The sequence below is a fragment of the Staurois parvus genome, unplaced genomic scaffold, assembly GCF_062004578.1.
Source record: "Staurois parvus isolate SC_StPar_1 unplaced genomic scaffold, SC_StPar_1.0 ptg000465l, whole genome shotgun sequence".
NCBI classification, from domain to species: domain Eukaryota; kingdom Metazoa; phylum Chordata; class Amphibia; order Anura; family Ranidae; genus Staurois; species Staurois parvus.
The window spans coordinates 732044-756260 of NW_028318261.1; the positions used below are offsets into that span (position 1 = coordinate 732044).

The following is a 24217-nucleotide window of genomic DNA, read 5'->3' on the forward strand; positions in this document are numbered from 1 at the left end:
TATATTGTTTTTCATTAATATTTTAGACTGAGTGGGTTGTTTTACAAGGTGAGGGTTTACAAATACTTTAACCGCAGTTCAGATTTGCATGACCCACTGGAATACCGTGGGGCTGAAAATCCTATATATATATATATATATATATATATATATATATATATATATATATATGACACACACACTTCTACAACCTTGCCTTATATCATATGTTCAACTCACAGTAGTAAACTTGCATGTTTCTAAAATGGCTGAGAGACTCTGCTGTCCTCCTTGGTAACCGTGCGTTTCCCGCAGTGGGCTCTGGAGATTCTGACTCTCGGATGTTCAGTATCCATAGCAGGTGAAAATCACCTGGGAGCTTCTTTTGACATATTTCTTTCTGTATAGAAAAAGACACATGGGAAAGGTTCTTGGTAACATTAGCTTTTGTACCTTCACTTCACAGCAACCTGTATACCACCTAGGATCTGTTAGTGGGAAGCAACATTGTGTGCATTGGCCTTGGTAAGTCTAAAATGGATCCCTGTGTCTGTTTTATGTTTTTTTTTTAGGAAGCTGTAAGTCAGTGTTGCTGTTTTTTTTTTCTTTGTAACAATTGATAAATCTGTTATCAGTTTTGTGTTAATATTGCTGTCATAGGTAAATGCATTGTATATTGCAGCTAAATGAACCTTTTAAGTTGTTAAGACATGATATTTTTTTAGGAGTATTTATTACAAATAGTATATATTTTTAATTTTTGCAGTGATAACCTATTGTGTTGTATTAAGGTGGCCCATTCATATGAGTTAGTTTTCTAATGCAGAAAAAAGGTGTATGCACTATTTTTTAGCAACACAGTGCATCACAATGCATTATCATACATTGTGGTGTGCTGCAATGAACACGCAAATTTCTATAACGTGCACTTCTGTAAGACATTGGTATAAATCTAGCCTAAAAGCTAAACTGTTGGCAATATGAGAGCTCCTGTTGTCAACTTGTTTTTGAAGGCTCAAGTACTGAGACTATCGTCCTGAAAAGAAAATGATAAATAGTGAAATTCACACAGGTCAGTGCCAACATCCCTAACAAAAAAACAATTAAATTACTGTGGGACTGTTTAGGCAGGATACAGTATGTTACAATGTTGTCATAAAATAATTTCTCTTTATTTATACTGATTAAAACACATAAAAAGGTATAATGGCTGCTACATAAAAAATGATGCTACGTTCCACATAAATACCAATATATACCCAACTGAGGAAAGCAATTATATCATCAGAATATGTAGCTTTATACAGTAAATCCTCAATACTGGTAAACATCCAATGTGTTTTAATTTTGCTGTTCTTCAGGTGTTGGTGGGTAGATCATATAATATATATTATAAACTATGCAAAAGGATAGGCTGAATAGTAAATAACAAAGTTCAATAGGTCCCCTCATTTTCCACAGCCAGCTGGCTAAAGAGACCCATCCAGCAGGAGAGGCACACAAAACTACACTGACCTAACATCATTGCTGTGAAGATGGTTACATTGATAGATATCTAGTACAAGCTGGGGATATCTTGCTCCTTTGGACTCAGTGCTGTGATGATCAGGGCAAGGGCCTCTTCCCCACAACCCTAGCTCTGGCCTGGTGGTTGTGAGAGTGCGGGGGGTGACTTATCGGAATCTAAGAGCCCCTAGATTCCCCCCATGTGAATGAGTATGGGGTACGTAGTTCTCCTACTCATTCACCAAAAAAATTACAAGTGTAAATGAAAACACATAGTTTTTGACAAGTCCTTTTTTTAAAAAAAAAATTAAAAATGTCTCCCGGTGTACATCCACCGTCAATCACGATGAACGCTGTTAGTTCATACGATCGTTCCGTCGCTTGGCTCCCTCCAACTGACACACCTCTTTCCCCCACCACTACAATAAATGAAGGAGTGGGGTCACCCAGTGACATCATTAACCATACATGGCCATTGCTATGTATGGTCAATGATGTCATAAGGGGTGGGGTTACCCTATGACATAATTCGGCGACCGCAATGCTCTTATGATTTCATTGACCAAATATGGATGTGTTCATGTACGGTCAATGATGTCACTGGATAACCCTGTCCCTTATTTATTTTAGCAGTGGGTGAAGGTGGGAGCAAAGCGACTTTTTTTGTGGGATGCGTCCATTGTGATTGATGATGGATGTACATCTGGGGACATTTTCAATTTATTTAAAATAAAGGTTTCAGTGTGTTTATTTCTAGGGTACATTGTATTCATTTTTTTGGTGAATTAGTAAGGGTAATATGTACCCCTTACTCAGTAACATTGGGGAGGGGGGCAGGATAAGGGGGAAAAGTGCTCGCACATGTTGAGGACATGTGGCCTGGTGTAGTTCAGGAGCCTACCTATCAGGTACATGGTAGCAGAGCCTGATATGATGAAGGCCTCTCTGACACCTCTGATTTAAGGCTCCTGGTAGAGTAGACAGAAGGCCCAGGAGTGCAGAGTGGCACATGCGCCTATAAGTCTTGCTAGCAGCAGAGCCGGTGTCCACACTGGGCAGTCATCAGGGGTCTTCAGTAAGGCAGCCAGCTGGGCAGCAGACTGGTACTGGTGACAGCAGGCAGATGAGACAGTGGCACAGTGGCTGTAGCAGAATGTAGATTGGCAGGAACAGAAGAGTGGTAGGCAAGTACCAGTGGCAGCAGGCAAGTAGCAGAGTCACCTCTAACCATGAACACCTGCGATAAAACCAGTTCCCCACATTACAGCAGCTGTATTTCACACAACCATGTGCTTATATCAATATTACTGAGTAAAATAAGTAGCAGAGTCATATACAGGCATTACAGATCAGGTACAGGGCACAGACAGAACGTGGTCTAGGTATGGTCTGGGTCTGGGTACGAGCTCCAATGTGCGTGCGCGCATATTCGAATGCGTACAATTTCTGTGAGCACAAGAGGGAACATGTATTAGCCTGTGCACAGAAGTCCGTCCAGAAGAGCCATCTTGTCTATTGGCATGCCCTTCCTTACACTGCCAGGCTGCATGCTCGGGTCTGGTATAGATTTTGGGGAGGGACCTCACACTTTTTTTTTTTTTTTTTTGGCATGAGGTACCCACCAAAATTCATTCCAGACCCGAAGGGCCTTGTTTGGACTGTGAGGAGAACCGCACGCCTTTTTAAAAAATATTTGCTCTCAGATCTTTTCTTTTACGTTCTGCTGTCAGTGAGGAATCACTGGTTAAGGACACTGCAGGTGCTGATCCTTAACAAGCAGCTATTCACTGGTTGCTAATTACTTCAATACCAGACACTTTCACCCCTTTCCTGCCCAGGCTAATTTTGTTAGACAGACAGAGCTTTCTTTTGGTGGTATTTATTCACCACTGCGTTTTTTTATTTTTTTGCTATATAAATGAAAAAAGACATAACATTTTGAAAAAAAATGTTTTTCTTTGTTTCTGTTATAAAATTTTGAAAATAAATAATCTTTTTGTATAAATTTAGGGTAAAATGTATTCTGCTACATTTCTTTGGTAAAAATAACCCAAATCAGTGACGCTGTACTGGCTTTGTTCTCTTCTGTGGTGTTTGCCCTGAGAGAGATTTGGTTTACTTCAGATTGGAATCAGGAGAAGTGCTGTACACAAAGCGGACCAATTGATGATTTGCATGCAGTTTGATAATTTTGTGTGGATTTACACCCTTCCAAATCCACTATTGGTGGGCTTTTTTGTTTACATTTTTATGCTTAACATGTTAGCGCTGCATTATTAAGTAAATACCAAGTGACACTGTACTGCTCTGGGGAGTTGATCAGCATTTTTTTTTTCACCATGGTTGCTTATTACATGCTATCGCATGGTACAGGTCTGCTGTGACTGGCCACTGTACCTTATGATCACTACCCACATACTCAAAGTTGCTGTTAAATGCATTTGCACACAAGTGGAGGCAAGTGGGCCACGCTCTGAGCTGCCAAGTGAAAGCAGCGGGCTTGTATATAAAAGAGGAACCTTAGAGGGCTCAGCCTGGGCCTAGCCTGGGGTGGGCAGGCCCTCTGACTTCTAGATTCACATACAAGCCCCCCACTTTCACCTTGCAGCTCAGAATGTGGTCTGGCTGCCCCCACCTTGTGTGCACATTCATGGTTGAGCAGGGCAGGAAAGGGCTGGATAGTGGGGCTGAGCAAAGAGTGAGCCACTGGGGGAAAGGGCTTGCCCTATCACCCTATGTAGGTTACACCAAGATAAGAGGGGTTAAAGTGTCACTGACCACTAATTATGGTGAGATTTTTCTTTTTATGGAATCTATACGGAATCTATAGTGAATGTACTCCATCAGTCACTGACATATCCAAGTAGATGATTGAAGCACTGCCTCCACCCTGCTCTGCACAGTTACAATGCTACAACCTGTGGACTGGGTGATGCAGCCACAGGGGCACACATAGAACAGGATAACCAGCTGTGTCCTCAGATCAGCCCCACTTTCTGTACCTTCACACCTCAGATCAGCCCAATTTCTGTACCTTCACACCTAAAATCAGCTCAAAATCCTGCACCTTCACACCTCAGATCACCCCAATTTATGCACCTTCTGACCTCATATTAGCCCCAATTTCTGCATCATCACATTTCAAATCAGTCCAAATTCCTGTACCTGCAAATTATTAGTTAGCAGGCAGCTCGGGGCGTCTGACTCAACACCAGGACCAGATCTAGCCTGTTTGAAATGAGGGTGCAGTACAGATTATCAGGGGGGCAGAGGAAGGGAAGTCATCAGGGTACAAAAAAGGGTGGAGAACATGGGTCAGCAGGGCAGTCAACAGGGGTTACCAGGGCAGAGTACAGGGGTCAGTAGAGCAGAGGACAGGGGGGATCTGGGTGGAAGACGGGTTAGCAGGGCAGAAAATGGGGTCAGCAGAACATAGGACAGTGGTCAGAAGAGTGGAAGATGGGTTAGCAGGGCATAGGACGAGGTCAGCAAGGCATAGGATGGGTCAATCGGGCAGAGGACAGGGACAGCAGGGTAAAGGATGGGGTCAGTAGGGCAGAGAGTGGGGTAGAATGATATAGGACAATGGCAGTAGGGCAGGTTTTAGGGCAAAGGTTGGGGTCAGCAGGGCATATGACAGAGGTAAGTAGGGCAGAGCATGGGGTCAGTAGGGCAAGCGATGGAGTCATCAGGGCATAGGATGGGGTCAACAAGACAGAAAATGGGGTCAGCAGGACAGAGAATGGGGTCATCAGGTTATATGTCAGGGGTCACTAGGGCGGAGCATGGAGTCAGCAGGGCAGAGGATAGGGGCACTGCTGGTAGGACTCTCAGCAGAGCTGCTCCTTCCTACACTGCACACAGCTTAGGATAGATTCTGGGAAATTATCAAAACTGCAAAGGAAGCACACAGGTGGTACAAACACCTAGCGCATTATCCAAGGTTTATTATAAAAGAAAAAGGCAAAAAAACATCCTCACAAAATGAAGAGAATGTAAAAGCCTAAATGCCACAATGATGGCCTACAATGATGGCAGAGTGTCGGACTGGTGATACGGTCGGCCTGCTGACACGTTTCGGGGACGTGTCCCTTTCCTCAGAGCTGAAGTCGACAAGTGAAGTTGCCCTAATATATATATATATATATATATATACACAACAAGTGCATTCCTAGATTGTAAGCTCAAAAGAGCAGGGCCCTCAATCCCCTCATGTTTTGCATTGTATTGGTATTGTTCTGTCACATGTTCTGTCCCCCTTTGTAATGTACAGCGCTGAGCGAACTATTGGCACTTTATAAATACTGTATAATAATAATAACAATAACTGCCTAAAGCAAAAACCCCTCCCTTCCAGGCCAGAGTGGGAGGAGACGATAAGAATGAATGCGAAAAATAAATAACTTGATAGGTAAATAAATATATACATTGATGACCCCATGCAATGATAAAATAATGAAAACATGATTACACATTAATAAAATGTAATAATAATAAAAAAAAAAACACCAGTCGGACACTCTGCCATCGTTGTAGGCCACCATTGTGGCGTTTAGGCTTTTACAGTCTCTTCATTTTGTGAGTATGTTTTTTGTCCCTTTTAATAAAACTTATATATAATAAACTATGGATAATGCGCTAGGTGTTTGACCACCTGTGTGCTTCCTTTCCAGTTTTGATAATTTCCCAGTCTGAGGAGGCCTGCACCACCAAGAATTTATCCATAGGCTATCAACTCATTGAACTCCCTGGCCTCTTCCTGGCATTCACCCCCCCCCCCGCTTTGAGAAGCTGGAGAGATAGTGCTTTTCATCCAGTTTGGTTTTTCTTTGGGGTCTCCAGCTGCTCAAGGGAACACCATCCATCGGTTGAGCCAACATCATTATTATTATTATTATTATTACTACGAGTTTATATAGCGCCAAAGGGTTTGCTCAGCGCTGTACAATAGGGGGGACAATACATGGCACAGTACAACAACAACAAACAACGTACGAGGGGTAAGAGGGCCCTACTCTTACGAGCTTACAATCTAGGAGGGAGGGGGTAAAGGTACAGTAGGAAGTGGCTGAGGGGGATGAAGTGGTGGGAGGAATGAGGGAGGATGGCCGTTAGGTGAGGGTGGGGTAGGCTTCCCTGAAGAGATGGGTTTTGAGGGAGCGCCTGAATGTGAATAGAGAAGGCGACAGTCTGATGGATTGGGGCAGTGAGTTCCAGAGGATGGGGGAGGACCTGGAGAAGTCCTGTAGTCGTGCATGGGAGGAGGAGACCAGGGAGCAGGATAGAAGGAGGTCCTGTGAGGAGCGAAGGGTACGGGTAGGGTGGTACTTGGTGATCAGGTTGGTGAGGTAGTCAGGGGCAGTGTTGTGAACGGCTTTGTAGGTCAGGGTTAGGAGTTTAAATTTGATGCGTTGGGCAATCGGGAGCCAGTGGAGGGAGAGGCAGAGGGGGGTGGCAGAGGTGGAGCGGGTGGTGAGGTGGATGAGTCTGGCAGCTGAGTTCAGGATGGTCTGGAGCGGGGAGAGCCTGCACTTGGGAAGGCCAGTGAGGAGGGAGTTGCAGTAGTCAAGGCGTGAGATGATGAGGGAGTGTACTAGAAGTTTGGTGGTGTCTGGGGTGAGGAAGGAGCGTATCTTGGCAATGTTGCGAAGATGGAGCCTGCATGTGTTTGTGAGTGATTTGACATGCGGTTGGAGGGAGAGGTTCGCGTCAAGAATGACGCCAAGGACTTTGGCTTGCGGGGCGGGAGTGATAGTGGAGTTGTTAGTGATGATGGATAGGATGGGGGGGGGGGTGTTGGCAGGGGGAAAGATGAGGAGCTCGGTTTTGGAGAGGTTGAGCTTGAGGAAATGTAGCGACATCCAGTCTGAGATGTCATTTAGGAGGTGAGTGATGCGGGCGGAGATAGTGGGGGTGAGGTGAGGGGTGGAGAGGTAGATTTGGGTGTCGTCAGCATAGAGGTGATAATTGAAGCCGTGAGATTGTATGAGTTTGCCCAGGGAGGAGGTGTAGATGGAGAAGAGAAGGGGTCCAAGGACAGAGCCTTGGGGGACCCCAACAGAGAGGGGGAGGTGGCACCATTGTAGGTGACACTGAAGGAGCGTCGGGATAGGTAGGATGAGAACCAAGAGAGAGCAGTATCTCCGATGCCAAGGGAGAGTAGTTTATTAAGGAGGAGGGGGTGGTCAACTGTGTCGAAGGCCGCAGAGAGGTCCAGGAGAAGGAGGACAGAGTAGTCGCCCTTGGCTTTGGCGTTGAGTAGGTCTTTAGTGATTTTGAGGAGGGCAGTTTCAGTGGAGTGTAGGGGACGGAAGCCGGACTGTAGAGGGTCAAGGAGGTTATTGTCTGTAAGGTGGGCGCTTAGGCGATCGTAGACTATGCGTTCAAGGAGCTTGGAGGTGAGTGGCAGCAGAGAGATGGGTCTGAGGTTGTTGGGGTCCGCGGGATCCAGGGAGGGCTTTTTGAGGATTGGGGTGATATGCGCGTGCTTTAGGGGGGAGGGGAATACGCCAGTAGAGAGGGAGAGATTGAAGATGTGGGTGAGGGAGCGGATGAGGGAAGAGGGGGGTGACCGGAGGAGTTGAGAGGGGATAGGGTCCAGGGGGCAGGTAGTGAGGCGGGCTTTTGAGAGGACTTTGGCGACTTCCTCAGTAGTGACAGGGCTGAGGGAGTGCAGTGCGGGGGGGGTTATGGTGGGCGGGGCAGTGCGGTTGTGAGGGCAGAGGAGGGGGGAGATGAAGGGGTGACGGGGGCGAGGAGGCTAGGTGGGGAGGTAGATTGCAAGTTGACGATGTCCTTACGGATAGCGTCAATCTTGTTGTGGAAATGGGTGGCAATCTCGTGGGCGGTGAGAGAGGTACTGAGTGGAGGAGGGGGGGGGAGAGCAGGGAGTTGAAGGTGGAGAAGAGTCGGCGGGGGCAGGAGGAGAGGGTGTTTATTAGGTTAACAAAGTAGGCCTGCTTGGCGGCGTGGAGGGAGGAGGTGTAGATAAGAAATGCAGATTTGTAGAGGGAGAAAGTATGAGGGGACCTGGTTTTGCGCCACAGTCTCTCTAGTGCGCGACTGCGACGTTTGAGGCGTTTAGTGCTGTCGGTCTGCCAGGGTTGGAGCGGTCTAGGTTTGATGATGCGTGTGGTTAGGGGTGCCAGAGAGTCTAGGGCAGCTGACAGCGAGTCATTGTACAAGGTGGTGGCTATGTCAGGACATGACAGTGGGAGGATGCTGTCGTGTAGGCAGTCGGCGGCAGAGTGGAGGGGGGCCGGGTTCAGGTTGCGGAGGTTGCGGCTGGTGATGGTTTGGCATTTTTGAGGGGGGGAGTTGGGGGAAGGGGAGATGGAGAAGGTGAGGAGGTGGTGGTCGGAGAGAGAGAAGGGGGTGTTCGAGAACTGGTTGAGGGTACAGAGGTGGGAGAAGACAAGGTCCAGGGTGTTCCCTCCGAAGTGGGTGGAGGATTGAGTGTGCTGTGTGAGCGAGAAGGAGGAGGTTAGGTGGAGGAATTGGGAAGTAGCCGGGGTGTTGTCGTTAATGGGGATGTTGAAGTCCCCGAGGATGATGGTCGGTAGCTCAGAGGAGAGGAAGAAGGGGAGCCAGGCGGCGAAGTTGTCCAGGAAGTGGGGTATGGACCCAGGAGGCCTGTAGATCACTGCGATCCTTAGGGGGGTGGGTGAGAAGAGTCGGATGCAGTGCGCCTCAAAGGAGGGGAAGGAAAGAGAGGGTGGGTTAGGGAGGACCTGGAAGGTGCTAAGCGGTGATAGGAGCAAGCCGACACCACCACCTCTGCGATCGCTCAGTCTTGGTGAATGGGTCCAGATGAGACCTCCATGGGTGAGTGCCGCAGGGGAAGTGGAGTCAGTGGCCTGTACCCAGGTTTCGGTGACTGCTAGGAGGTTGAGGGAGCGGAAGATGAAGAGGTCATGGATGGCGGTAAGCTTATTGCAAACCGAACGGGCATTCAGGAGTGCAACCGAGAGAGGGGGGATAGATATGGGGAGGAGGGGTACATGTATGAGGTTGAGGGGGTCGCGTCGGCTGGCGTGAGCAGGGGGGGCACTAGGGGGGGTGTGAGGTGGTGAGGGGCCAGGGTTTGGGGAGATGTCCCCAGCTGATATGAGAAGGAGGAGGGTGAGGAAGGTGGCGTGGGAACGGGAGGTGTAGGAGCGCTTGGGTCTGAAAGTGGTGGCAAGTGGGTCAGCGGGGAAGTGGAGTAGCAGGAGGAGGTGGTGCGTGCCATAGTGGGGAGAGGGGAGAAGTGAAGGGGCGATATAGAGCTGCTTAGCGGGGGTGGGTGGGTAGAGGAAGGCGGTTTTAGGGATGGAGGAGAGGAGGACAAGGAGGAGGAGCGCGGGCGGCATGTTGGGGTGAGCGGGGTGCAGGAAGGGGCGGGGTGCTGGTCAGGGATGGCGAAGCAGTGTCCGAAACGCAGTGGGAGGTGGCTGGTAGTCCCAGGTGGGGTGGAGGGCAGGGGATGCCTGGTGGGATGGTGGCCGTGCTATCCCTGGTGGGTTAGTAGCGATCCCTGGAGGGATAGTGGTTAAGGGTCCCTGGAGGGATAGTGGTTAAGGGTCCCTGGTGGTTAGGGTTTCTGGTGGGTGGTGGGATCATGGTCCATTGACAAGAGACTTATGAGAAGGATCTCTTTGGCAAAAGGGTTTAACAACTCTGTAGACTCATTTGAGAGACTTGGTGAGGGTAAATACAATGACAGCACGGATTCTTCACAGTCACTCACCATTCTTGATAAGACTGTAGAACAAGAGAAATGTATGATTTCCAAGGTTTATATGTTGAAACATCTTTTAGAAAATGAGATGGTCCAATGGTGGGATGTAGTGTCTTTGAAAAAATATTTGGAGGTGAATAGAGCACTGAGGGGGCTAAGAATTACAACAAAATGTAACTTTTAAGATGAGAATCTTATGAAAGGTTGGTATGATAGCTCCAGGGAATGTAGTAAAAGATGGACGAATATCATCATTCAACAACGTGAGAGATTGACAATGTTCGTACACGTATTAAACAAATAGAGGAGGAACTGAGGGGTAACACACACATGTGCCCAGCTTCTCCCATTGGGACACCAATATTAATGACTTGACAGTTGAATTTGAAGCCAATCTCATCAGCTCCAAATCCAACAAAAATTTGAGAGAGACAGGGAAAATTTCCTACAAGGTCATGAACATGGGTGGTAAAAATCCAGATCAGCCAAAGATGACAGATCTCATACTTCCCCAAGGGTTGTCAATCACAATCAGAACATTAGCGGTTGAGGAAGACTCGATCGTAGTTGATTACATCTACAGTCAAGTCACAGCTGAATAGGGTCCAGACTACACAACCCAGACGAGATGCTGTTGCACAGTATCATAACCACATCAATAATAACAGAAATCGGACCACCCAAAATTACCATAATAGGGCCACACATGGGATACAATACAGAAATAGAAACTTCTATAATAAATTCAAAAATCCCACAAACATTGGTCCCAGAGGTGACAATGATACTAGTCATGTGGCTGGATCCCATTCCTTGCCACCTACACATAAGTCAGTTTCTAATAACCATATTCGTTCTGACAAGTTGCCTCCTACAGGAGAGAAGAGTTCAGCTCCTGCTGCAGTCCACCCAACATTGGCATCTATACCCCATGGAAACACAACATCTTCATCTCCCTCCCCTTCCATGTCTGTTCCTTTTTTAGAGGAAGCAACAGTCACAGGAGCGTCCAACAGGAGAAAAAGAATTTAAAAACCAGAAGAGGAAAATGAGGAGGAAAGAAACACAAAAAGAGGCAAAGTTTTGATGGACACTGTGATATCATCAAAATTTTCAATCTTACCCAATTAACATTTAGTGAGTTGGAATTATCCCTCCTGAGAAGAGAACTGAATTTTGCTTCACCAGACCCCCCAAACCTGTTTGATATCTTTGTTGACCTTCACAAATTCACACACCATCTCACTCTCAGGAGATATTTTTCTATGAGAGAGAATCCCACCAATACAGATCAGGACAGCATGGATGGAGACTCAGTCACTCGATACTGACACTGCCATTTTACATACATTGGAAGATTTGTGGGAGGACGGCGTCTGTGATCATGAAAACCCCACTCCGATACTCCATGAACACACCCTCGCATATGTCAGCATGGCTGACATTACTCACACCCATTTCAAACCTATATCCATTTTTTTTCCCCATTGGGCCAAGGGTTATTTCATATCTTCTTTCTATGAAGTTGTGTACACAGAACTCAGTAAGTTGTGTATCAATACTAGACAGGATCATACATCAAAAATATTGTGACTTGAAAAAGAAACACTAGAGGGTCTTAAGAACAATCAGATTGTGATCAAACAAGCAGATAAAAGAGGAGGTCTGGTCATTCAGAGCAGACAAGACAATCTCACAGAAGCTTTTAGACTATTGGGAGATTGCGACACCTACGAGAAACTCCCAGGGGATCCCACTGGGTAATACAAATCCACTCTTAAGACCATATTAGAGGAAGCTTTGAGGAAGGGGATGTTGAACAAACAATAATGGCAATTCTTGTTCAAACCATTCCCTGTAACCCCCCATTTTTTTCATATTCCTAAAATACGCAAAGACCCAGTTCATCCCCCAGGAAGACCCATCATATCTGGGATTGATAGTGTCACTAGAAATGTGGGAAATTATATTGATCATTTTTTACAGCAATACGTCACAACACTCCCCTCTTACGTCCGGGATTCAGGTCACATGCTTGACATCCTATCTGATTACCGTTGGCAACCAGGGTATAGTGAGCTTCACTTGATGTGGCCTCCTTATACACCTCCATAGCAAACACATTTGGATTGCAAGTGGTTCAATACTTCCTCACTTTGGATAACTCTTTACATCCTGCTTAGGCGAATGTCATCATTCATTGTATTGAATATTCCCTCACCCACAACTATTTTGTGTTCAAAGACACATTTTTCAGACAAATCAAAAGGTACAGCTACAGGGGGCCAGGTTCGCCCCTAGCTAATCTATTTATGGGTTATTGGGAAAAATTCCATATTTGGAGCTATACCCTTTTGGGGCGAACCTGGTCCTGTTTCGCAAGATACATTGACGACATCCTGATAATTTGGGATGGCACAGATTGTGAGTTGGAGAAATTCTTCTCTCATTGCCAGAACAATCCTTCCAATATTAAATTTACACATGTGGTGGATGATAATAAACTTGTATTTCTTTATTTAGAACTCATGTTTGATAATGATTTTAACATCATTTCCGAAACACATTTTAAACCTTTAGCAGGTAATTCGTATCTGCACGCCACCAGTATCTGAGATGGATCCAAAATGTTCCTTTAGGACAATTTTGCCAGCTAAAAAGAACTTGCACACGCCTTGAGGATTATGATGCACAAAGCACTATTCTTAAAAAGAAGTTCATAGAAAAAGGATATGCGACAGTCGTCATTGATCAAGCATATGAAAAGTACAGGGGCAGTTACCTCACGAGTACTCAATCAGAAACCACCACTGCACTGCATAACAAGAGAGTGCAACAATCAAAACAAGCTTCATTCTGCACGCAGTACAATCCAAAAGCTTTCCACATCAAAAAGATCCTCCAAAAGTATTGTGGCATTTTACTTCAGGGCCCTCACCTTACCAATGTCATCCCTGAAAACCCAGAGGTCATCTTTAAGAAACCCAAAGATTATAGGAGCTTTATAGCCCCTAACAGAATAAAGTGTGCACAAACGAGCCCTGCTCCTGTTTGGAGTTCGTTATTTGATCAAAAGGCAACTACAGATGTGGCATAGGAAACTGTGGTTGTTGCCATTGCATGTAGCATAAGAAAAAAGAAGTAATGTGGAATGATGGCATCACATAAAAGTTTAACAGTTCATCAATTGTGGTTCACAATATGTAGTATATTGTGTCATCTGCCCTTGTGGCCTTCTTTACGTGGGCCGCAGGTCTCACACATTGCGTATTAGATTTGGAGAGCACAAAAGAAATATCAAACATGGGCGTGAGGGACACTCCATCCCCAATCACTTCCAACAGAAACACGACAAGAACCCAACAGGTCTCAGAGTTTTTTGGGTTAGAAAGCATCCCCAGTGACATGACACTGGCAGATGGTTTTGTAAATTATGCCAGAGGGAGACCTTATGGATTCATCGCTTGGACACTCTGTCACCTAGAGGGCTCAATGAACGGTTAGACATCAATATCCTGATATATTGATTTTACATCAGTCCATCATTTTTCATACATGTGTGGTCCCCACCATTATTTATTTGTTCATCCTACCTTTTATTCATCCTATATTATTATTATTATTATTACTACGAGTTTATATAGCGCCAAAGGGTTTGCTCAGCGCTGTACAATAGGGGGGGACAATACATGGCACAGTACAACAAAGACAGACAGCGTACGAGGGGTAAGAGGGCCCTACTCTTACGAGCTTACAATCTAGGAGGGAGGGGGTAAAGGTACAGTAGGAAGTGGCTGGGGGGGATGAAGTGGTAGGAGGAATGAGGGAGGATGGCCGTTAGGTGAGGGTGGGGTAGGCTTCCCTGAAGAGATGGGTTTTGAGGGAGCGCCTGAATGTGAATAGAGAAGGCGACAGTCTGATGGATTGGGGCAGTGAGTTCCAGAGGATGGGGGAGGACCTGGAGAAGTCCTGTAGTCGTGCATGGGAGGAGGAGACCAGGGAGCAGGATAGAAGGAGGTCCTGTGAGGAGCGAAGGGTACGGGTAGGGTGGTACCTGGTGATCAGATTGGTGAGGTAGTCAGGGGCAGTGTTGTGAACGGCTTTGTAGGTCAAGGTAAGGAGTTTAAATTTGATGCGTTGGGCAATCGGGAGCCAGTGGAGGGAGAGGCAGAGGGGGGTGGCAGAGGTGGAGCGGGTGGTAAGGTGGATGAGTCTGGCAGCTGAGTTCAGGATGGTCTGGAGCGGGGAGAGCCTGCACTTGGGTAGGCCAGTGAGGAGGGAGTTGCAGTAGTCAAGGCGTGAGATGATGAGGGAGTGTACTAGAAGTTTGGTGGTGTCTGGGGTGAGGAAGGAGCGGATCTTGGCAATGTTGCGAAGATGGAGCCTGCATGTGTTTGTGAGTGATTTGACATGCGGTTGGAGGGAGAGGTTCGCGTCAAGAATGACGCCAAGGACTTTGGCTTGCGGGGCGGAAGTGATAGTGGAGTTGTTGGTGATGATGGATAGGATGGGGGGGGGGGGTGTGGGCAGGGGGAAAGACGAGAAGCTCGGTTTTGGAGAGGTTAATCTTGAGGAAATGTAGCGACATCCAGTCTGAGATGTCATTTAGGAGGTGAGTGATGCGGGCGGAGATAGTGGGGGTGAGGTGAGGGGTGGAGAGGTAGATTTGGGTGTCGTCAGCATAGAGGTGATAGTTGAAGCCGTGAGATTGTATAAGTTTGCCCAGGGAGGAGGTGTAGATGGAGAAGAGAAGGGGTCCAAGGACAGAGCCTTGGGGGACCCCAACAGAGAGGGGGAGGGAGGGGGAGGTGGCACCATTGTAGGTGACACTGAAGGAGCGTCGGGATAGGTAGGATGAGAACCAAGAGAGAGCAGCATCTCCGATGCCAAGGGAGAGTAGTTTATTAAGAAGGAGGGGGTGGTCAACTGTGTCGAAGGCCGCAGAGAGGTCCAGGAGAAGGAGGACAGAGTAGTCGCCCTTGGCTTTGGCGTTGAGTAGGTCGTTAGTGATTTTGAGGAGGGCAGTTTCAGTGGAGTGTAGGGGACGGAAGCCGGACTGTAGAGGGTCAAGGAGGTTATTGTCAGTAAGGTGGGAGCTTAGGCGATCGTAGACTAAGCGTTCAAGGAGCTTGGAGGTGAGTGGCAGCAGGGAGATGGGTCTGAGGTTGTTGGGGTCCGCGAGATCCAGGGAGGGCTTTTTGAGGATGGGGGTGATATGCGCGTGCTTTAAGGGGGAGGGGAATACGCCAGTAGAGAGGGAGAGATTGAAGATGTGGGTGAGGGAGCTGATGAGGGAAGAGGGGGGTGACCGGAGGAGTTGAGAGGGGATAGGGTCCAGGGGGCAGGTAGTGAGGCGGGCTTTTGAGAGGACTTTGGCGACTTCCTCAGTAGTGACAGGGCTGAGGGAGTGCAGTGCGGGGGGGGTTATGGTGGGCGGGGCATTGGGAGAGGAGGGGGGCAGTGCGGTTGTGAGGGCAGAGGAGGGGGGAGATGAAGGGGTGACGGGAGCGAGGAGGCTAGGTGGGGAGGTAGATTGCAAGTTGACGATGTCCTTACGGATAGCGTCAATCTTGTTGTGGAAATGGGTGGCAATTTCGTGGGCGGTGAGAGAGGTACTGAGTGGAGGAGGGGGGGGGGAGAGCAGGGAGTTGAAGGTGGAGAAGAGTCGGCGGGGGCAGGAGGAGAGGGTGTTTATTAGGTTAACAAAGTAGGCCTGCTTGGCGGCGTGGAGGGAGGAGGTGTAGATAAGAAATGCAGATTTGTAGAGGGAGAAAGTATGAGGGGACCTGGTTTTGCGCCACAGTCTCTCCAGTGCGCGACTGCGACGTTTGAGGCGTTTAGTGCTGTCGGTCTGCCAGGGTTGAAGCGGTCTGGGTTTGATGATGCGTGTGGTAAGGGGTGCCAGAGAGTCTAGGGCAGCTGACAGTGAGTCATTGTACAAGGTGGTGGCTATGTCAGGACATGACAGTGAGAGGATGCTGTCGTGTAGGCAGTCGGCGGCAGAGTGGAGGGGGGCCGGGTTCAGGTTGCGGAGGTTGCGGCTGGTGATGGTTTGGCGTTTTTGAGGGGGGGAGTTGGGGGAAGGGGAGATGGAGAAGGTGATGAGGTGGTGGTCGGAGAGAGGGAAGGGGGTGTTCGCGAACTGGTTGAGGGTACAGAGGTGGGAAAAGACGAGGTCCAGGGTGTTCCCTCCGAGGTGGGTGGAGGATTGAGTGTGCTGTGTGAGCGCGAAAGAGGAGGTTAGGTGGAGGAATTGGGAAGTAGCCGGGGTGTTGTCGTTGATGGGGATGTTGAAGTCCCCGAGGATGATGGTGGGGAGCTCAGAGGAGAGGAAGAAGGGGAGCCAGGCGGCGAAGTCATCCAGGAAGCGGGCTATGGGTCCGGGAGGCCTGTAGATCACTGCGATCCTTAGGGGGGTGGGTGAGAAGAGTCGGATGCAGTGCGCCTCAAAGGAGGGGAAGGAAAGAGAGGGTGGGTTAGGGAGGACCTGGAAGGTGCTAAGCGGAGACAGGAGCAAGCCGACACCACCACCTCTGCGATCGCTCAGTCTTGGTGACTATATATTTTATTACACCTTTTTCCCCCCCTTGTTTTTTTTGTGTTCTCTGGACACCTCCTTATATAATATATTTTATCAGCATCAACTTGTTCATAAATTTTAATACTTAAAAAAATATATCTTTTAAAACACAAATAAAAATAAATAAATTACTATATATTATATTAATTCTCTAATATACACTCATACACCTATTGACATTAAATTGTGAGTTGCCCATTGCATGTTCACACACCAAAACACAAGTGAATTATTAAGCCATATCATCTATACTTAAATATGTATTATATGTGAATTTTTTTATATACGCATGTAGACATCTCATATAATTTATTTTTACTTCTATTTTTATTTTTTCAGTGATTATCTACTCACTTGGCCCTTTTCCCCTTTCAGCCCCCCATCCCCCTTCCTATTTTTCATCAGCATTTGCATTTCCATTATGCAGCATTATGGTTTATCAATTTATTCATCCACTCAATCATCATCACTTTTCACTAGTTTTTCTTTAGTCTCCATTTGTCAGGCTGTGGTTAATTGATAGAAAACTGCCAGGTGCTGCTCTCCCTGGTTATCGGTGCGCTCCAGCGGCCTTCTTCCAATCACACTGGATGTGACTTCACGATGACACCATTTCAGTGAGTCATTTGCGGCCTATGGAGAGTACGACTGACTCAGCGTGCGCTCCAGTGGCCATTTGGCCATCCACAGTCCGGCTCTCCACTACACCCAGGTACAGTTGAGCCATCGCCCTGTATGGCGCGATTCCTTTTCCACATCAAGGTCCTGCACAAGCATGCAATTCTTTAAGACCAGTCACAGTACCATATTGACTCACTAACATCTAATTACTAATCTGTTGGAACTGCTCATTTGCTGCCATCACAAGGGGCCAGGTAGAATCGAATATTAACTATTCCTTATCTTTTATTAATGTGTTATCATGTTTTCATAATTTTATCATTGCATGGGATCATCAGTGTAGATATTTATTTACTTATCAAGTTATTTATATATTTTTCGCATTCATTATTATGGTCCCATCCCACTCTGGCCTGGAGGGGAGGGGAGGGGTTTTCGCTTGAGGCGGTTCTTGTTATGCACTTGTCATACACATATATCTATAACAGGGCAACTTTACTTGTCGACTTCAGCTCTGAGGAAATGCATCAGCAGGCAGACCGTACCACCAACCGAACACTCTTCCATCATTGTAGGCCATCATTGTGGCGTTTAGGCTTTTACATCCTCTTCATTTTGTGAGTACGTTTTTTGTCTTATCTTTCATAATAAACGTTGGATAATGCGCTAGGTGTTTGCGCCACTTGTGTGCTTCCTTTCCTATTCTGACAGGCTGGCTGCTTTCTCTTGGAGAATCACCACCTGATACATAAGGACTGTGGGACTGTTGTTCTTTTTTATGGACATTATGGGTATATGACCCTCTAGCTTTATTCCCTTTATTAGTCTGACTCCCTGAGCGCCACTGTTAATTATTTTACTATAATACAATATAACTTCCTAATAACATAATTATCTTCCTTCATTACAGTATCTGTTTTACACATTTATATCTGGCTCAAACAATCTAGTTATATATTTTAGCAAGTGTTTAACCTCCAGTAATCTAGCTGAGACACGTGTTTCTCTCACGATAGTCCCCATCTTCTTCAGGTTTGTACCTCCTTAACATAACTTATTTTACCAACTCATTTTGTATTTTTGCACACAGTGTACAGCCCCTTTGATGGATGTGGTCATTTTTTAAATTTAAATAGCACCAATTTCATGCGTGATTGGATATTTCTTGCTGTCAGAACTCATAAATAGTGATGTTAAGGTGGACATAGACCTAATGCTCTGCTATACGAAAACACTTGCTGTCAGAAACATGGGGGGGGGGGGCTGTTTTTGCATTTTACAAATGCTAGTTGCTATTCTTGGCATCATTGTTGCTTCTTCTTTTCTATTCTATTTTTTTCCTTTTCTGTGTTACCCCTTATTCAATTCCTATTCAGTCATCAACACAATCCTATTATGTATACTAAACTGCTCATCTTTGAAACCGTGAGAGATGATTAACATATCACCAATTATCCTATTCTTTATTAGGGTAGGAGGATGAAAATTGATAATAGTTTTCTTCTGTACTAACCTTTCTATTTGAGCTGCAAGTGTAATCTACAATGTCTGCGTTATTTTAATAGGTAACTCCTGAATTGTCCCTCTGTACCCAATCGCCGTACATGCTAAGATGATAAGGATGTCGATGATCTGATCTATGATGATATAAATACAGAATTACAAAAAAAAAAAGCTGTCAAGCATGACTCTCCTGCTTACTGGCAGATAATGCAGATGATGACTGACTCTTCTTTGACTTTACTGATCTTACATTACTTGTTCCAGTTCACTGATCCAGATTATGCTGAAACCAGAGGTTCAGTATAACAGTGAGGAAACATGCATTTGCAAAATGAGAAGCTCATAATGGCACCCTTCATTTAGTTAACACCTTTATACTAAGTGTTGGTTCACACTACTGCGACCTGAAAGTCGTACGACTTATGGTGCAACTTTGCCAGGTGACTTCCTGGCAATTTGCTGGTGACTTGATGCAACTTGAGTACTATTTTGATGCGACTTTGAAGCAACGTTCATGCCATGCAACTTTGCCTGTGGCCAATGAGAACATCAGTTGTAATGTTGGATCCAAATCACATCAATATAGAGGAGGATCCAACTTGAAGGTAACTTCCATTAAAGTCTATGGGCACAAGTCGGATAGAAGAGACCTTGAAGTAGTATATTAACCTTTTCTAAAGCCAGTCAATGAGAGCTGTCTGAATTAGCAATACTGAATTTGCTCTAACTGGATTTCACATGTCATGTCATGTCACAAGTTGGATCCCAAGCTGCGTCTGTGTGAACCGAGCCTTAAAGGAAAAAAATGTTTTTGTAGCTGCTTAAAAAATGTCAGCTAGAGTTAGGCTTTTATTATTTAATTAGTCAGATATGTAAAGCCCATCTAGAGTTACCCTTTGCTGCTGTCCAAGGGTGTGTCCATTGCTCCTCAATGCATAGAGGAGACACCCTAAGATGGGAAATGTTAATCACCAGACAACCAGGTGAAAGAAAAAGGACAAAAACTAATGCAGCTACAGAATCTAAGGATTAGTAAGCTATAATATATATATTTTTGTTTTTGTTTTGATATACCTTAAGATATGAATGGATGATACAGGACTTTTTTCTTAACCAGTTGCCACCCGGTCAACAGCACAAAGGCGGCCAGGCGAGCAGCTCGTCCCACCTGGTGGACGCCATATGGCGTCCTTTTAGGCACGCGCACTGCGCCTGCCCACAGAGCCATGCAGCGGTGCGATTTGTCACCGGCCATGTACCTTGGACATGGCTGATGACAGATCTGTGTACCAGCCCCATTGCCAGTACCATGTGACCTGCTGTGACCAATCATAGCAGGTCACATGACAGTTGTATACAATGGATGGCTTCCTTTCATGCCATCCATTGTATACAAGTGTGTCTAGCTGTAAATGGTCACAGCGATCACATGCACAAGCTGGGCCAATCACAGCTTAGCTCTGTCATGTGATTAGCTGTGGCCAAATCACAGTTAAGCACAAAAAAAACCTTGAATGAATCGATTTCATTCAGGTATATGCTTGATTATAGCAAAGAAATTCTTTGCTATAAGAAAATTGTGTAAAATAAAAAAAAAAATACTGATCACTTCCCCAAAGTAGTACAATGTTACTATGGTAACATTATACTATTTTATCATAGTGAAATATGAAAGAAAATCTTAAAAAAAGAGAAAACAATGTAATAAAAATTAAAAATAATAAAAAAATTTAAAAAAATGATAATTTTTTTTTTTCGTACTGTCACCAGTCAGTGTCCCTGATCACCGCCATGCCAGTTAGATGATGACGCTGTACTGCACTGGTGACAGTATGTAAAAAAAAAAATAGTGAAAATCATTTTTTTAATTTCATTTCCGAAAAATTATGACAAAAAAATTACAACTTCAAAAAACTCGCCATGCCTGTTATGAAATACGTCGGACTGTCAACTTTGCAAAAAGGGGTCATTTGGGGGATATCTGTACTGTTCTGACATTCTTGGACCTCAAGAAATTAGATTGGCCGTCAGTACTTCAGGAATGATCAATTTTCAGATACAGTATATCCCATGGTTTGTGAACTCTATAACTTTCCTACAGACTAAATAATACATCCTAATTTGGGTTATTTTCACCAAAGACATGTAGCAGAATACATTTTGGCCTAAATTTATGAAGAACAATTATTTATTTGCAAACTTTTAGAACAGAAACAAAGAAAAACTTTTTTTTTTCACAATTTTTGGTCTTTTTTTTGTTAATTTAGCAAAAATTAAAAACCCAAGTGTTGCTTAAATACCACCAAAAGAAAGCTCTAGTTGTGTGAAGAAAATGATAAAATTTTAGTTTGGGTACAATGTTGTATGACTACGCAATTGTCATTCAAAGTGTGAAAGCACTGAAGCCTGAAAATTGGCCTGGGCAGGAAGGGGGTAAAAGTGCCCAGTATGGAAGCGGTTTTAAAGGATGTGTACATGGGCTTTTGTTTGCATCAGATCTATCTCTATCACCATGCCATCATCAGAAAAACATAAGCCACAAAAGGTTGGTTGATGCAGTTTAGGAGGTCAAATGCAGTCAGAAAGAGGTCAGCTGAGGGTGGAATGCACCTGTGAATAAATACCACATAATTGTAGATTATCTCAAACTGATGTGAGATGCAAGCTACATTTGCCCATTCACACAAGGGCTGCAATGGTGCTTCTAACAAATGTTGCAGCTGTTGCCAGGTCAGACGCCAATCTTGTCAAATTCTCAAGTTTGAGAAAATTGACGTATCAATTATTTTTACTTTTTGTGGATTAAAAGTCTAAGATTTTAAAAAAAATTTATTTTTTGACCTAGGTGGATGCAGCATCGGCTGAGTGATCAGACACCACTGATCGCTCAGTTCTCCCTGCCTCCGCTGTCTTCTCTGTCCCCCCAGTGCTCACTGGAGCACTGGGCTGTGGAAGGGGCGGGCGTGGCTAGCTCAGGCTCTCAGCAGATTGCTGAGAGGCTAAGCCAGGTGCCGGCCCAAGCTCCTGGGTGGATCCCGACCATATGATTGCAATCTTTCCCCAGCTTGGACCAGCTGAGTGACTTTAGCCCACTGCCAGATAAAAACGAATCACAGGAGTTCAGAACGAACTTCAGGCCTGTAACCTACAAGAGAAGTACAGCCAAATGACCTTTGGCTATTCTTCTCCTTTAAGATAATCAACCTTTACAATTAGAATATTTAATTTGTCAACTAAAATATTTGACTTTTATTTCCTCACTTTTTCTCCGTTAACCTCTTGCCGACCGCGCATAGCCGAATGACGGCTTCACCGTGGCCGGCCAGTTCTGAGTGGACGTCATATGACGTCCTCCCAGAACGCGCTCTCCTGCGCGCCCCAGGGGGCGCGCACCCGGCGATCTCCGTGATCGCTGTGTCCTACGGACACAGCTGATCATGTGATGTGGTGAAAGGCCGATCCCACCGGCCTTTTACCACGTGATCAGCGGTGTCCAATGACACGCTGATCACAGGGAAATGCAAGTGCCGGTTCTCGGCTGCACTTTCCTCACGCTGTCAGATCGTGAGGAAAGTACTGCCGAGAACCGGCAGTTGTCAGAGCGGGGATCAGCACCGATCATCAGGGCACTGATGATCAGTGCCCTGATGATCGGTGCCCAGCAGTGACACCCGCAAGTTCCGCCCAGCAGTGCGCCCACTAGCCCCGCCCACCCGTTCCCAGCAGTGCCCCCACCTGTGCCCAGCAGTGCCCCCACCTGTGCCACTCTGCAGTGCCACCTACCTGTGCCCAGAAGTGCCACCTACATGTGCCCAGCAGTGCCACCCACCTGTGCCCACCCACCTGTGCCCACCAGTGCCACCCACCTGTGCCCACCAGTGCCACCCACCTGTGCCCACCCACCAGTGCTGCCCACCAGTGCCACCCACCAGTGCAGCCCAGCAGTGCTGCCAGTCAGTGCCACCAGTCAGTGCCCAGGGGTTGTGCCAGTCAGTGCCGCCAGTCAGTGCCCAGAAGTGATGCCAGTCAGTGCCGTCTATCAGTGCCCATCATCAGTGTCACCTATCAGTGCTGCATATCAGTGCCGCCTATCCGTGACCCCTAATTAGTGCTGTCTATCAGTGCCACCTATCCGTGCCACCTCATTAGTACTGCCTATCAGTGCCCTTTAGTGCTGCCTATCAGTGCCCATCAGTGCCGCCTATCAGTGCCCATCAGTGCCGCCTCATCAATGCAAATCAGTGAAGGAGAAAAAATACCTGTTTGAAAAATTTTATTAAAAAAACAAATAAACTTTTTTTTTTTTTTTCAAATTTTTGCACTTTTTTAATTTATAGCGCAAAAAGTAAAGCGCCCAGTGGCGATTAAATACCACCAAAAGAAAGCTCTATTTGTGAGAAAAAAATGATCAAAATTTCATATGGGTACAATGTTGCATGAATGCGCAATTGTCAATCAAAGTGCGGCAGCGCTGAAAGCTGAAAATTGGCCTGGTAAGGAAGGGGGTATAAGTGCCTGGTAGGCAAGTGGTTAAATATACGGCTGAAAATGTCTTGTTATATCTGTTCACAGAACGTGACCATGTGAGAAATTCAGAGGTGTTCTAGGCACATTTCCTGTGTTATCGCAAGGAGTTTCAATAATCCTCTAAATTCCAATCTGCCTCCACAGAACAATTGAGCATCTATGTTATAGAGATGAGGAAAGTGGGAGGTTTTAAGATCTGAGAGTAAGAGTGGAGGAGTAGTTCAGTAAAAAAACAACTGGGAAGGGCTGACACTACTGTGACAGACCCAACGACGACAGGGGCTTTTGGAGGGGACTAGGGGCTAGCCTTCTACCCACTGATATGACCCATGGAGAGAGTAGATCATTCTCAAATTAAAGACAACTTTATGAACGCTGAGAGCAGGGCTTGTATTAATTCTCTGAATAAAGACAATACAGCTTCCCTTCTGGAGTGGATGGAAAGGTGTAATATTAATCTTGCACAGGTTAATGGTCAGAGGAAATATGGGACCCTGTTGCAGACTGGGTTAGAAAAACTCAACTTGGGACAGAAATATTTATCAACAATCTCCCTCAAGAAATCTATGAAGATAAATTAATGCCACTTTTTCAGACTGTTGGAATATTGCATGAGTTTTGTCTTATGATGGAAAGACTATACAAGTGAAAGAAAACACCTGAAAGACAGCATGTGTATTGTACTTTGCTTATTCAGGGTTGGAGGTGCCAGGCTGTCTGGGGTGGGGCCCTGGCTTGTCTGTTGATTAGCTTACTGTTAGATAGATCACTGTTAGCTGTAC

The 24217-nt window shown here is 45.9% G+C and overlaps 1 protein-coding gene across 1 annotated transcript in view; it reads left to right on the top strand.

Annotated features, from left to right (window-relative positions):
• Nucleotides 1–285: 285 nt before the first annotated feature.
• Nucleotides 286–24217, top strand: part of GFY (golgi associated olfactory signaling regulator) — a 61361-nt gene continuing 37429 nt past the window's right edge. The window contains exon 1 of the mRNA XM_089689000.1: nucleotides 286–504. The gene's annotated coding sequence lies outside the window, so the exon portion shown is untranslated. The remainder of the gene's footprint in view (nucleotides 505–24217) is intronic.